We start from the raw sequence: 16114 nt of genomic DNA on the forward strand, positions 1-16114 counted from the left end.
TGACTGGGGTGTAGTGCGTATAGTCACTGGTCAGTCACCATGAATACGGCGCCGGCCGCGTGTGTTAGTCACAGAACACGACACCGGCCAAGTAGGTCAGTCACAGAACACGGCACCGGCTATATGGTAGTAATAATAAGACGAAGGTTGAGAGCAATACGTGAGATCCGAACATTTTTTCGGCTTTATAGAAAAATAACCATTGTAACGCACTGCAGGCGACGAGTGACAACCCATCTCAATATATATTTCTTGCAGTTGGTTTTATTAGAATCTAGATGAATAGGCTAAGATGATACAATTATTCATCTTAATCTAAGATAATTCATCAGATAATCAATTTTATCAATTTAAAAAGATAATTATTTATTTATCTAAATCATTTATTTGTGGCGTACCTCAATGTAAGGTCAATATACCAAAATATGATGAATTTACATCGTGAAGTCGTACAATTTATGACGACATTTCAAGCGTATGTATATATATAATAATAATATAACATAATCCTATTATAATATATTATAATATTATATATTAGAAAATTCGTGTGAACGCTGTACAGTCAAGCGTCGAGAAGGGGTACACGTGTTCCGTTTTACGAAATATTATTGAAATATATAATTTTGAATACATCGTAAATTTTTATATTTGATTTAGGTAGGTACTCCACATTCGACTTTGTCGTCCAGGCATCGGGCATCCAATACGGTCGCCGCCGCCGAAACTCCGCTGTACACCTTAAAGTCTCGGGCCCCCCCTGTGGCCCACCCAAAAAATTAAATTTAATCATATTAGAATACTAAAAAATATCTCATGATTTATTAAAATATGAAAATATTAAGTCATAATAGATGGCGTGAACAACATTTTGAATGGGTTGAAAACTATGCACTATGCTTTCAAGCCTCATAGATAACGTGTAATTTCCAGCGGCTGAATACGAAAATAATAACTTATACTTATTAGTTATTATTAAATATTAATCAATGTTATTAATAATTTTGTTGAAAATTCCATAACCTACGGCCAACTACGGGCTTAGATTATTAACCAACTATGATAAAGAAAATACAAGGGAAAACATTCTATTTTTAGATACTTTTGAAATATTGCATTGTCTTGTAAGTTGTAGGAATCAGTAACAGTTTTATCGACTGCGACGCGCGAGGTACTGTTATCTACAATCTACTGTATATTTTTAATTTTATATAATCGTATATTCGTGTATGTAGTTTATACTATTCTATGTTTTGTGGTCATTTGACAATTGATTTTGTTCTTGATTGTTACTAAACTATTTGGTGTTTAAGGTATTTTACTACTACGATTTTTCGCCATTTTACAAAGTAGTCAAACAATACAGCTACGTCTTTTTATTACCTATTCATTGTTATTTATAATTAACATTCATTAAATCAATATTTAATTAATTATTTAAACGTTTTTACTCGTCGTCATGTCAGAAAGCAATATCGAAAATGAGACTATTAAAACAAAAAAGGTTAGATCTATAAAATCTTTTTTTTCTGCGCCTAAAAAGATAAAATTGGAAGTAAACAATGCATCTAATTTATGGAGCTAATGTTATGAGAGGTTCAATTAATGGAGTTCAAGCTTTATTTAAAAATATAGGTAAGTTATATATATAAGTTCCTCAAGCTGTTTATATTCATTACCACAATCATCGTCTTAATTTAGTTCTTGTAGATATAGCAAAAAATGTAGATAAAGTAAATTTTTTTTTAAATTTTTTACAAGATTTATATAATTTTATATCTGGATCTTCAATACATTCTAAGTTTATTGAGCTTCAAAAACAAATTTTAAAAATTCCAAAACCAATTGAACTTAAAAGATTATGCCTTACTTGTTGGTCATCTCAAATTCATACATGTCGAGCTGTTAAAGCTACTTTGGAAGTTATACTGTTGTTATATTATAAGATTTCAAATGAAAAAAGTGTGCGTTCCTCAGAAGCTACTGGTTTACTTAAGAACATAGATTTCAAATTTATATATTTATTACTTTTTTTTAATGATTTACTTTCCCAAATTAACTTGTTGACCAAATATTTACAAGATAAAAATGCTGATATGGCCAAAGCAATTATATTAATGAATTCTCTTAAAGAACATTTTTGTGAAATAAGAAATGATCTAAGTTATTATTCAAAATTATATAGTGAATCCAAATTAATGGAAAATAAATTAAATATAAAACACCCTTCTGCACAAAATAAAGAATAAAACAGAGTTAAAAAATTACTCAAACATTTGCAACAATTTATAGTTGAAGGTAGTTCGTTGGAAAGTTCAGTATTAAGTTCAGAAACTGATTTTCGAAAAAACCTTTATTATAGATAAAATCAATGCTGAACTAAGTAAAAGATTTTCTAATAACAAAGATTTATTGATAGGAATTAGTGTATTAGACTCAAGAAATAGTAATTTTTTGGATAAAAATCTTATTCATCCAATATTTGCTTTATCTTATATGTGCGATATTGATTCTTTAGATTCTGAATTAAACATTATTAGAAAATCAATAAAACAATTTGAATTAAAATATCATTCTATAAAAACTATTTTTCAATTTCATAAATTTTTATTGGATTATCAATTTGCATTTTTTGAATTATACAAGGTTATGTACTATTGCAATTACAATACCTATGTCTTCAGCAGCATATGAAAGAACTTTTTCATGTATCAAAAGAATTAAATCATATTTGAGAAATTCTATGCTTCGCGACAATCGATCTAGCTTAAGCATAATTGATATAGAAAAGTCTGAAGCAAAACCATTAAATATTGAGGATATAATCAATATTTTTGCTAAATGTCATAATTATAGAAGAATTTTATTAAAATAAATTATTTATATTATTATGTATTTTATTGCTGTTTTTCTTAACGTACCTACATGTGATATATAGGTACTTAAATAATATATTATTATCTTATCGTTCTTATTATTTCCAATTAATTTTTATTAAATAAATAAATAATTAATATTAAAAGTTTTTAATTGTTCAATTTAAACTTTAAACACAATTGTTTTTTATTTTATCTTAAAATATTATATTTATATAGTTTTTATAGTCCTTTATTAATACACTGTAATATTTAAATAACCAATAATAGGTCTGCTTCTGTGATGTGAATCATATTATCAAAAAAAAAATATAACAAAAATTAAAATTAAATAAGTTAGTTTGTAGAAAATATTTTCATATTTTTATATATCACTTCATTAAAATAAATTATGTTAATCTATGAATATATTTACAAGGTGAAACTTCAAGAAAAAAGAGGTGCAGTTGGTTTTCAGATTATATAATTTCATAATTATTTATATTATTATGTATTTTATTGCTGTTTTTCTTAACGTACCTACATGTGATATATAGGTACTTAAATAATATATTATTATCTTATCGTTCTTATTATTTCCAATTAATTTTTATTAAATAAACAAATAATTAATATTAAAAGTTTTTAATTGTTCAATTTAAACTTTAAACACAATTGTTTTTTATTTTATCTTAAAATATTATATTTATATAGTTTTTTTTTTTATATATAATAAAATATGTTCATTGAATTGTTTATTTGAATTGGTATTACTACATAATATAATGTTTATTGTCAGTTTAAAATATTTAAATATTATAATATTCTCTTATAATTAAATAATAGCCGCCACTGGATGTATGTGTGTTAGTGAGTGTTTGACCCTTGTGCTCATGTCTGTATTTGTTCGCAGTACTTGTCGGTGAGGGTGGTCGAGTGGGCTGACCGATCGATGGGAGAGCAGTAAGGTCGGAGGGCAGTTCACTAAATAGAATTTCCATTCGCCCGATGCTACGGTTGCTCTGTCCTAATAGGCCTTCGATGCGTAATCGGTGGTGGAAACCACCACAACCAGTTCGACGCCGAAGAAGCCGCCGCCGCAGCCAGGGCATAAAAGGGGGTGCGTAGGAGCGCCGATCGAAATTTATGTCTCAACAGTCACCTTTATTTTCAAGAATATTTTTTACACGTAAGTACTCCACGATTTCCGAACATTATTTTTTTGTCCCATGACATATTTTATACTCTCTTGCCTGTCGTTTATATTTTATTCAGGAATTTTTCCAATAACATTTTTCGTATCATTTCAGCTCTGCATCAACATGAAAATATTATCTATTGCAAGTTTATTCGTGATACTTGTAATCACCATCCATGTACAGTCGATGCCGATCCATGATGCACTCGACACAATTCTAAAAACAAAACCAGTACAAGCACAGCATCAGCTCCCGAATCTAGAAGGTAAAAATCATAATCTTTATCGTTATAAAATATTTATAGATATTATTTTTTGTGCATGTATAATTTCTATTTATTGTTAAGACTTATTACTTTATTTTACCATTACCAATATTATTATTTTTAAACATTATGTTTTTATTTTATATCTTATTGATTTGCTTTTAATTTTTTATATTTTTTTGTACTCCGATTGTTATAAATACTTTATACAATCTAATATTTCATAATTTTATTCCCCTAATAATAAAAAATAATAATAATGGTAAATTGGTAATAAAATTACATAATATGCAGAGGATATTAGCTATTATATACACTTGGTAATATTTAATTTTAAGCTTGTATTATACCAAGTAGCAAAAAAATATTTTTTAAATGTTTAAAAAAAAATTGGAAAATGGTTTATTTATTATTTTATAAACGTTAATAAAATGTTCAAACGGCCAGATTTCCATTCTAAATAAAATGATAAAACATTATTTTAAATTCATAGAAATCATTTAAAAATATTTTTAATACTTAACAATTGTGAGAAAAAGCATTTTTTAATATTTTAGAATGATGAAATACAGATATTTAAAATACTCATTGTGTTTCAATATTTTATATCTATAAATAATTAGAAAATAATAATCATAATATGAACAAATTCTTTGTTCCTTTATTAATACACTGTAATATTTAAATAACCAATAATAGGTCTGCTTCTGTGATGTGAATCATATTATCAAAAAAAAATATAACAAAAATTAAAATTAAATAAGTTAGTTTGTAGAAAATATTTTCATATTTTTATATATCACTTCATTAAAATAAATTATGTTAATCTATGAATATATTTACAAGGTGAAACTTCAAGAAAAAAGAGGTGCAGTTGGTTTTCAGATCCAACAACAACAACAGCGGGGTACAGCGACCCAAATTTTGGGCATCCACCTAAAGCTTGGGATCCTGTTGAACCATTCTCCAATAATAAATATTTTGGTACGACACGCAGCCCGATGAAGAAAAAGAGGTCCATCGATGGCATAAGCTCAGCTAAAGTCAATTACAACTGACTTATATACCTATTATATCATTGTCTATTTAAAAATAAACAATAATTAAAAAATCTTTTGCGTATGTTCAATGTATTTAAATTCAAAATTAATATTACAACCAGCATAAGCAATTTGAATAAAATGTGTACTAAAAAAAAATATAATTGATTCAGCTTATTTAAAAAATAAAATATTTAATACAAAAATCTATAACAATGCGTATTAACTTATATGTGGCTGAGTGCAACCATAAATAACAATTTGTATTTGAATTAAACATTAATACTACAAACAGCTTCTGAGTTTTAAATAAAAATAAATATAATTGATGCTAAAAGTCAAATTATTTATAAAATTAATTTATTCTACAAAAAAAAAAAATTTTTACATAGGTAATTGATTAGGAAAGAAATAATTTCGATGGTAAACATCAAATTGTTTTTTACATTGAATTTTTTTACAAAAAAATAATAATTCATACATCCAACAAAATCACTTTGGTACCATATTAGTGAATGAGCAATATTTATTAATGTAGACCTAAAATTTTAACCAAATAGTTATTTTTTGGGTCAAATGACGACTTCATGACTTGGTCGTTGATAGAAATATGTTGAAGGAAGTCTGGAAAGTTTTTTGCCCATTTTTTAAGCTCCAGCTTACCTTTATCTAACAAATTGATGACAAGTTGATTTAGGATAGACAAACAGTATTATAATACAGTGTATCGATGCGTCATTCAATTTATTTGCCATTAACGTAATTTGGTTTAAATATACAAATACAATAATAATAATTATATAACATAAAATATATATTATAGGTACCCAATATATACATCAAGCTAATTTTAATTGTTTAATGTATCATTATCTTCTTTTTTTAAATGATGCATTTTTCATATCATATACGTTTCTGAGGAAGATTGCAGAAACAATCCATAATCTAAAAAATGAATATACTAAATAATTATGGTATATAAAAAATATATATATAACATTTTCAACTTAAGTATAAATGATTCAATTTATACAACTGATTAAGCATTGCTCATTTTCAACGATATAATTAACATGTATCAAGCAATACTTGACCACTTGCTTACTGTATGTAAAAAAATGTTCATAATATTTTTATCTCATATACTATCTAATCAAAATAAAAGTCAAAATTACTTAAATAGAATACAAGTTTTTTATAGGTTTTACTAACCTCATTTGTGTATAAAACTAGATACCACGCGTTATTTGTTTAAAATACTGTGAGATTTTAGACCATTGATCTTAGAAACAATGTATTTTTATTATTATAAGTCGCAGACGTATTGTTTTTATAATAAAATTTTCATGTTTAAATTAATGGGGTTTTTTTTTTTATGTATATGGGAAAAAGAACAGTGTAATTTGTAAGTATGAAATTTAATTTTTTTTTTTAAATATTCGATGTATTGTACTTTTAACTATTAAATTCCAATAAATATTGGAATTTAAGATAGTAGATTATGTACAATGTTTTATGAGTTTTAAGTTTAAATATGCACTAATATACTTTTTATTCAAAATATGGACAAATGTGCAAAATAAAATAACTATCATTTACATCAATGTGACGTGATTTTTGAGCATTATAAATAAAAGGAATCCTCAGAAGTCACACAAAAAACTTGAAAATTTCTATTCTTTAAAAATAATCTATCATACATACAAGAGTCATACATTTTGTTGATGAATAGAAATCTTTAGTGTCTTGCTAAATAGCACTCCAAATAGTCCAAATTATTATTGTAAAAAAAAAATAATATTTATAAGTTATATTATTTTTATTTATTAGGTATTGTGCTAAAATCAAAATTATAGTGTTGATGACAAACAGTCCATAAGTGAATTAAAAATGTCTGTCATGCTTTTAATAATAAGCTGCTCTCATACTGCAAAATAAAACCAGAATTTAAAACATATAAATGTCATCAATATAATTTTAAATGTGTATTGTATACCCATTAAAAAAAAAATAATAATACATTTTAGTTAATCATAAAATTTTAATGGCTTCAACTTATTATACTAGAATGTTAGTTGAAATTCATACATTTATACTTGAAAATATTGTTTAAATTTAATTTTGTAAATAACAATAAGTAATTAAATTTTTTTAAATAATCATTTGCATTTTAAACTAATCACACTACTGACTTAATAATCTTAAAGTATATAAATATTAAGCCCTTGGGTATATTGTACGTAGTACATACTAATAAATTATAACAAATAAACTAATAATATCATGTATTTGAGGTATTTCTTTGTTTTATAAAACGATGAATGAATTTAGAATATGATACAAATAATGAATATAATATGCGAAAAATATTATGTTTTTTATAAAGGAGATTTGTATATATTTTGTTATTTGAGTGAATATATACTTTTGTTAATACTTTTGCATTTTTGAGGCCAAAGAGATTATTGTACATAGATATCGGAAAAGTATGGAGAGTAATAGTTCATAAGGATCATCATACTGGTTTAGGTTTAGAATATAATTTATACAATCATACATCAATATTCTTATTTTTAAGTGTTCAGCAAAAAAAGAAAAGAAAAAAAGACTACATTCTTGTAATATTTAATGTATATATTATGTACCCAATATGCACATCAAGCTACTTGTAATATAATTTTGGATGGTTAAATGTTTCATTTTCTTCTTTTTTTGAATGATGCATTTTTCATATCATATATCTTTCCGAGGTATATTGCAGAATCAATCCATAATCTTAAAAATGAACATATTAAGTTCAAAATTTTAAATAATTATGATGTATAAATGTATATATATATAACATTTTCAACTAAAGTAGGAATGATTAAATTAATACAATTGATTTAGCATTTCTCATGTTCAACAAAAATATACATGTATCAAGCGATACTTGACCACTTGCTTACTGTATGTAAAAAAATGTTCATAATATTTTTATCTCGTATACTATCTAATCACAAAAAACGTCAAAATATGCTAAAATATAAATTATAATGCAAGTATTTTATAGGTATTACAAACCACATTTATATATGAAAATAGATACCACACGTTATTTGTTTAAAAAACTGTGAAATTTTATCAGCTAATTCAAAACTAAAAACTTTTTCTGTATCAAATATAAAATCATCATTATTTGAAGAATTAATGTTTAACAGATTATTGAAATTTTCAATATTATACTCTTGGGTTTTATTGATATTATCAGTTTAACTATTGATTTAAAATCATTATTAATTGATTATATTATATTATACACTGTATTTGTGATAAATTATATTATATAAGTTTTAAGAATAAATTGAATAGATAAAAAAATGCAGAATTGTTTATTATAATTAGACATAAACATATTGTTATTACAATAAAAATATTATGTTTGAATTTATGGATTATTTTATTATGTATATATATAGTTAATAAAACACAACATACATATGGGAGACATACAATATGTTGATGAATAAAAATCTTTAGTGTCTTGCTCTATAGTTCTCCAAATAGTCCAAATTATAACTATAAAAAAAATAATATTTATATTTATGTTATTTTTAGGGCCCAGATTAATATGCAATAAAAATCTATAAAATATGCAGATTCCTTTCACAAATATGCAAAATGATTTTTTTTTACAAATTAATAAACTATATGGTTTTGGATAAAAATATTAGATATACAATCTAACTGAAATTTCTCGTCTTTATCACATCTTATAATAATAATTATACAATATTCCTATAAAATTGTATTTACACTTCCAAACATCAATCAAATGTTTGACAAACTTCGTGTGATTCAAAAATTATGTTTTTCAATTTATTAAACATAAACTTTTACCTTTAACCAAATATTTGTCAACAATTGTACAAGATTTACAAAATAATTGTTCATGATCAAGTTTCTATATACTTGGAGTATATTTATAACAAATTGTTTGATAAATATATTTTTCAGAAATAACCAAATGCCAATAAATATATTTATAAATTTTATAACTGATATAAGTAATAATACTTTGGTGTATGATTTACGGAAAGTGTTATTATTACCTATTTCAGGTTATTTTATTGCATACTTTAATATGATTCATTTCATTAATATATCATTATAATAATGATAAAGTTATTTTATAAAAAAAAACAATGAATTTGTAAATAAATTAAATACAATTAAACAATTTAAATATCATGAATAATAAAATATATTATATATATTTATTTATCTAGGTATTAATATTAATATGCATGTTAATATTATACATAGTTATTAATTAAATATTAATACCTATACTTTATCTAATTATATATAATATTTACTTTAATTAAAATACTAATACAGTAATATATAAAATAAATACTATAGCGTACTACATGGAAGATAAGGATTATAGATTTAATTATTCAGTAAACTGCATGGGCTATAGTAAATATGTTAAATAACTAAATAATATAAGTACCACAAAATAGGTTATATTATTTAAGATCCATATTATACATTATAATACTAGTATTATAATTAACTTTATTATAATTATTAAGAGAATGTTACACCCACATGTGTTGTCTCTGTCTTACTAATGTAGATCATAGCAAATTTTTGTTCAGCAGAACACATTTTGTAATGTTAGTTTTAATATTAGAGTCAATTTACCTTTTATCAAAATTAAAGGTAATAATGTTATCTAGGTCATCTAGGCTTTTATTGGTATTTTATTGTTTAAGCGAGTAACGAGAATTTTCAAGTTTTAATATTTTATATATATATATATATATATATATATATATATATATATATATATATACCATAGTCCATAACTCACTTAAAAATTAAGATATCAATAATATCAGTTTGGATGAAATATGTCGGCTAAAATATTTTCGGTTGAAATAATGTCGGCTACAATATTTTCGGATATTTTAAAGCTCCTTGTCTTTTCTGACTGTCTCTGGGGAAAAAAAACAATATTATAATAATAAATAAGATTTTGAAATATTGGTTATACATAAATTATGTTTTATTTAACATACCAAATGTAACTCTGTTCCCCATAAGAAAAATGTTTTTTTTTCCTTTGAAACCAGTATAATAAAGTATATGAGTATTGGTTTAAGTAGCATCTGAAAATATGGTAGCCATGATTTTTTTTATTACTTATTTTGCAGTCTTTCCTCAAATTCTACTCAGCTGTGAAATCTGTTAACATAAACCAAAAATATTTATTAAAACTATTATAGTTATATTTTATTTTTAAATTGTGTACTGTTACTTTAAAACCTTACAAGTTTGTTTTTAAAATCGAATAATAGCGAACAATAGCCCGTCAAATATCCGCGGATTGCGGATAACACTGCGATGGAATAATAATAATAATAACACTTACTTAATGCTACCTACTTAGTAGTAATCAAAAATTCTCAAAACTAGGTTTTTTTTAAAATAATCTATTAAATTTTTTTGGTGGAAAACAGCCATAGTGATAACGCGCGAGTGTTATTTTGGCGGAAAACGGTTACGTCCGATCGCCCACTATTATTTGATATCAGTTGCCGTTGTAGGCCCGGGGGCCATAGACATATTAATATGGGGCCTAATCCGGTGTTTCTGATAGATTTTTTAGTCCATGATCACGATATTATAAATTATAAAAATTGATAACAAAAACGTGAATCCAACAATGTTAAAACATTTTCGTTCATTCGTCGTCTTGTGTCTTGTGTCTGTTAGAATATTCGAATGCGAATAATATAGCAATTAGCAATATTTTTTTTTGTTACATGATCATCTTAACACCGATCAACTACTGAAAAATACCTACTTCTATTTCGCATTGAATTTTTACCATTTATCCTATCAGCAATACATAAATCTATATATTTTGTATCATACACACAAGTAGATAATTATTCTAAAATTAAAATTGAATATAAAATTATACAATTATTTTGCAATGTCAGGTTTAAATGTTTGTTCATTGTTGCATAGTTATATTTACCTACATATCCTCGATCAAACAACAACGAAATGGATAACGATAGTTCATCTTCACGCAAAATTAAGAAATATCATAGACAACTACAGGCTGTCGAACAGTTCCAAATTGCATTCCTTGACGAGTTAAGATTTGATCCTGAACTGAGGGCGGCATACACATTGGGCAGGATTCATGCAAGCTTTGATGAAATAGCTTCTGAACTATTTCAAGCGAATCATAATTTCGACCAGCTTGGTAACGACGGTTGGACTGAAAAAAATTAACTTCCCAGTAAAAGCAGAATAATATTTAAAAAAATATCAATACATAGTAAACACATTTGTCTCCAAGATAAACCATTTATTAATACTAATACTAACTCTAACTGAGCCAATGGAAATAATTCCATATTAATTAATAAAAATAATAAAAATTATGAATTAATAAATTATAATATGATAGATGCTACTGTCATTAATGCTTCAGTGATTTGTATTAATACTCAATAATTAATAATACAATTTTTATATGTTTATAAAATAAAACATCAAGGTAAATTTATTTTAATCCTTTGAATTAATTGAATTCATATTGTTTGTATTTATTGGCCTATTTAATTAAAATATTAAAAAATGATGTATAAATTATTTAATTCAATATAAATCATAACAATAGAAGAAAATCACGAAATACATTTAGGTATTTTAGATAATTATTTTTCAATGGACCATATTCATACTGTGTTTTAATATTTTCCATTATTTAAATAATTTTATGGTAAGTAATAGTTAAACATTCTCTTCTAATATTAAAAATACATCCTAAATTGTTTAAATTAACTGTAAGTTCATTTAATACAAAAACATTTATATTTTACGCTTAAATTTATTTTTGGTAGTGTTACATTTATTATGTAAACGTTTTAATTTCTCCACAGATGACACAATAACATTGCTAGGATTCGATTCAGAATAGACGAAAATTAGCTATATTTTATACATTATAAAGATGAAACTATAACTGCTAATAGAAATTTTAAAACATTTAAATTTGCTATAAAGTACACTTAATATTGATCATCTCTCTTCATAAATTACAATCTTATTTTTATTTCAAAATGTACCTAACCAAACATTAACAATTTTTATTTTTATTTGCAGTTCTCCATGCTTCCCTATTGTAACTTAATCTTATAGTTCTTTGTAGCTATCTTTTCCTTTGTCGATCATGATTTGTTTCATATATTTCATCTTTGGCCTTTCTCTTCCAATATAATCTTCTACACTGCCTTCTAAAACATTCTTTGTTAAACTGTCATGGCATAGTAAGTGCCCTATCATTTTGTCTCTTCTAACCTTAATAATTTGCCACAATTCTCGTTTTTGAACAGAAAATTTCCTCAACATATTAAATATAGAACATTTTAGGATAAGAATATGAAATATAAGCAATTTATAAAATAAAATAATCTCTTTTATAAAAATATAGTTGCAATGTTTATTTTTTGGCGAATATAATTGCAATGTCTACAAAAAAATATTATAATATTATGCATTAAAAAATAAACTTTAATTTAAAATCATTCAAATTTCATTTTATTTATTAAAACAATTATGTATAATTTAGATTGATGTTATGGAAGTATGAATTATCTTTATCTTTATATATTATATTAAATACAATATTTAGTGGATTCACAATAAAAGCATGTCCTTTATTATTATTTTATTACTATTTTAAGTGGGTGTCATTCTGCTCTACAGTGTTGAATGGGTGACTAATAATGGATGTGTTTAATTTAAATTTTATGATATATTATTGTATACATAAAACAGTATATTATAATATGTTTTATGACAAAGGTAAGTTCAACCTATCGATACAGTAGGTTGAACTAATACACTTACAGACAATTTATAAATTATGCATCTCATTGAGATTTAACACATCCATTCCATTCATTAATGAAATATATTTTTTGAGCCTACCTACTCTGCTGACTATTTTAATATAAGATTGAGAGTAGAATTAATTTATCTATTTATTATTTTTGATAACTTATTTTAAATTTTTGATAAACAAATGCCTAATATTTACTTATTGATACTAATTGCCTATAAGATCATATTAATGAGTACATGTACAGTATATGATAAACGTAATGCAAATCAATATATATAATATATATTATGTATATATTTATACATAAATACTAATTTGAATATTTTATGATCTTGTTCATAACCTGATATAGTGTTTTATCCAAACATATTTAAATATCGGAATCCTAAATAATCGAGACAATAATGTTTTTAAGAAAAGATGAAAACCTTTATGAGAAATTTTCAAAAGATATAGATAGATACTAAATTATTAATATTTTTTTTTTTACAAAGGTATTGGATTAATTTATGCACTTTATAATTTATTAAATGTCCAATACATTTTAAAACTTTTATTATACTTTATAAGAAAGTTAAATTTAGTTAAGTTCAGTTTAATTAAATTTATTGTAGTTATTTTTTTCTAACAGTAGACAGCATAGGTACTGTATTAGCACCTATATTTTTATGTATCAATTATTAATAATAATCATTTAATATTATAATTTGATTATAATATTCTTAAATTAAGAATTTATTCATTAAAATTTTGTAATATATTTGTACTTATTATTATGTATCTGCAACATATAAAAGTGTATAGGCCACTTAACAGTAGAACCCGATATTGCAATATAATATGGAATATTCAAGAAAAATATTATGTGTATTCATTTAAGACAGTATTTAAAAAAAATTATGTTAAGTCCTTTTAAATACAAAAAAATATTATGATTATAGATAAAAAAAAAAGAAGAATTTTTGCCTTATATTTTAAAAACTTGATTCTTAAGAGGACACGTGTATTGTCTCTGTTTTACTAACGTAAAACATAAGAAATTTGCATTCAGCAGAATCTATTTTATACTATTAGTATTAATGAGAATAAATTTACTTACTATCAAACTTTAAGGTAAGAGTATTATCTAGATCATCATGTGAGCTTTTATTGATATTTTTATTTTTAAATTAATTATGAGCATTTTAAAGTTTTAATATTTAATATATCACAACTCACCTTAAAGTTAAAATATCAATAAAAACTAGGGTGATTTCTTAAATAATATTCTTACCTTAAAATTTGATAATAGGTAAATTAACTAATATTAAAACTAAAAAAATAAAATAAATTCTGTTGAATTCAAATTTTCCATGATGTACATTAGTATGACAAAGACAACACATATGGGTACAACATCCTCTTAAGTAACAGAATTATTTTTATAATTAAATAATATTATAACTTGATATTATTTAAATTGTATGAGTAATTAATTATAACATATAATTAATTTAGTTGCACATTTATTCAAAATGTAGTAAGTTTATTATGTAGATTAAAAAACTAGTTTAAAATATATGTAATATGACATTCCCAGTGTGTAATATAAATTGAAATAATATAACATGCTACTATTATCGTTCAAAACAATTGTTTGTATAAATAAACACTTAATAAAATATAAACACAAATAAAGATTCCTACAAATCAACATTAAACCCATACATAATGATAGTTATTATAATTTTTTGCAACTATTATATCAGTTAAAGATTTTGCTACTTTCAAACATACTTTGGATAATTTATCTATCCCAGTTGGTTATTAAGACCTGGACCAAAACATATAGAACCAAATGAATCTTTAAAATTTCAAGTAAATTCTATAGTAAGCGTAGTAAATAAAGATGTTTGTAAACAATTTGTAAAGGCAGCCAGCAGGACATTTTGATTTTTGAAGCAGTAAGAAGTTATTTAAATGATAGCTGTTTTATAACTGATGATATTATTTTAAAAATGTCTAAAGTAACTATAGGTTAAAATAAAATTGTGGGATTTAACAAATGAAAAATTAAGCATTAAAGTTTTGAAAAAAGAACAAAATGTCGTATCAATTGGGTTATGGTTATCGAACAATGGATTTTTAGGAGCATTTCCAGATGGCTTAATAAATTCTGATTTTTATTGTTGAGATAAAATTTCTACGGAAGTTCAGAAATAAAGCATTAAAATCATTAAATATTGAACTTCAATATGATCACAGTTATATAATATACGTACAAAATCATTCTGTTTATATTAAAAAAAAAGCACTTTTGTTGGCATCAGATCTAAGGACAACTATATTTAATTAACCGTAAGTTGTTTTACCTTGTCATTTGGACATCTAATCAAATAATAATTACTGAAGTCGAAAATGATCTCGACTGGTTTATTAATCTTGAAGTATTAGAACAATTTTTTATTGAGAAGTTCATAACTTTTCTTATTGAAGAATAAATATCCGTATCATAGTATATACTATATACATTATACACTTATACATTATTTATAATATTAAAGAATTAAACACAAAAAAATAATTTTAAAATAAATCATATTATGTCACATAATGAATAATAAAAAAATCAAGTATCTATTTTATTTTTATAATATTAAATAATAAAAATTTATAATTGATAATATTAAAAATGGATACACTTAGTTTAGTTTTAATAATAAGTAATAGCTGCAAAATGAGCTTTATTGTAAGATTTTAAACATTAAATACATTTAACATTGGATTATTTAGATAAATATTATTATTATTTTAAAATTTTACATAATAAAAATATATATAGGTAGATAAGGAACATGTTG

At 23.8% G+C, this 16114-nt stretch overlaps 2 long non-coding RNA genes across 2 annotated transcripts; one reads left to right on the forward strand and one right to left on the reverse strand.

Annotated features, from left to right (window-relative positions):
• The first annotated feature begins 1180 nt into the window (after positions 1-1180).
• LOC132927924 (uncharacterized) lies at positions 1181-3834 on the forward strand. The gene is made up of 2 exons (XR_009661899.1): positions 1181-1635; positions 3769-3834. It is a non-coding gene; the product is annotated as an uncharacterized LOC132927924 (long non-coding RNA).
• Positions 3835-10215: 6381 nt separating this feature from the next.
• On the reverse strand, positions 10216-10864 carry LOC132923705 (uncharacterized). The gene is made up of 3 exons (XR_009661247.1): positions 10681-10864; positions 10429-10594; positions 10216-10346 (listed from the first exon to the last, which is right to left on the reverse strand). It is a non-coding gene; the product is annotated as an uncharacterized LOC132923705 (long non-coding RNA).
• Positions 10865-16114: the final 5250 nt, after the last annotated feature.

The sequence above is a fragment of the Rhopalosiphum padi genome, chromosome 3, assembly GCF_020882245.1.
Source record: "Rhopalosiphum padi isolate XX-2018 chromosome 3, ASM2088224v1, whole genome shotgun sequence".
In the NCBI taxonomy this organism is placed as follows: Eukaryota; Metazoa; Arthropoda; class Insecta; order Hemiptera; family Aphididae; genus Rhopalosiphum; species Rhopalosiphum padi.